Genomic DNA, 717 nt, shown 5'->3' with positions numbered 1-717 from the left:
CTCCGTGGGGCAGATGGCGGTAGCTGGGGAGCTGTGTGGCTTGTTCTGCTGAGAAGGTCCCAGAACATGGGTTCTGTCTCTAATAGGCCAGGTCCTCTTGAGTGTAGGACTTGCCCTTGAATAACAGCCCCAGAGAAAGAATGAGTGGAAGCCAAGGCCACAAAAGTCACCTTGAGATACACTCTGTGCTCTGGCACCATCTTAGAAATAACTCTGAGCTGAAGAGCAGCCTGAACATAGCATTAGAAGCAAGAGAGACTATGTCTGGTCTTCTGCATTGGTAGTGGGAAGACGGTGGGCCAGCCGCTGGAGCCAGAGGCTGGAGGATGGCAGGACCAGAGACAGGGCTGGTACCCGACCAGCATACCAGCCGTGCAGAGCGACCAGGCTTCCCAGACTGTGCTTTCCTTTGGTCTGTGGAACTTGGGGATGACCATGCTTCTGTTAAGCCATTCTTGGTGCCAGGTCCAGGACCAGGCTCAGTCTGCATGTGGCCGCCTGCCTGTGTAGCCTCTACTCTGCAGCCTGCCTGCCTGCCTGCCTGCCTGCCTGCCTGCCTGCCTGCCTGCCTGCCTCTGTAGCCTCTGCTCTGTAGCCCTGGCTGCCTGTGCTCTGCAGCCTGCCTGCCTCTGCAGTCTGTGATCTGCAGCCTCTGCTCTGCAGCCCTGGCTGCCTCTGCAGTCTGTGATCTGCAGCCTCTGCTCTGCAGCCTGACTG

At 58.0% G+C, this 717-nt stretch overlaps 1 protein-coding gene across 4 annotated transcripts in view; it reads left to right on the top strand.

Annotated features, from left to right (window-relative positions):
* The window catches only part of Appl2 (adaptor protein, phosphotyrosine interacting with PH domain and leucine zipper 2), a 46,463-nt gene that overhangs the window by 15,704 nt on the left and 30,042 nt on the right, over positions 1-717 (top strand). The gene's annotated exons all lie outside the window — the stretch shown is intronic.

The sequence above is a fragment of the Microtus ochrogaster genome, chromosome 24 (genome assembly GCF_000317375.1).
Source record: "Microtus ochrogaster isolate Prairie Vole_2 chromosome 24, MicOch1.0, whole genome shotgun sequence".
Classification (NCBI taxonomy): domain Eukaryota; kingdom Metazoa; phylum Chordata; class Mammalia; order Rodentia; family Cricetidae; genus Microtus; species Microtus ochrogaster.
The sequence above is the reverse complement of the archived record's forward strand: the minus strand, read 5'-3'. Positions and strand labels throughout refer to the sequence as shown.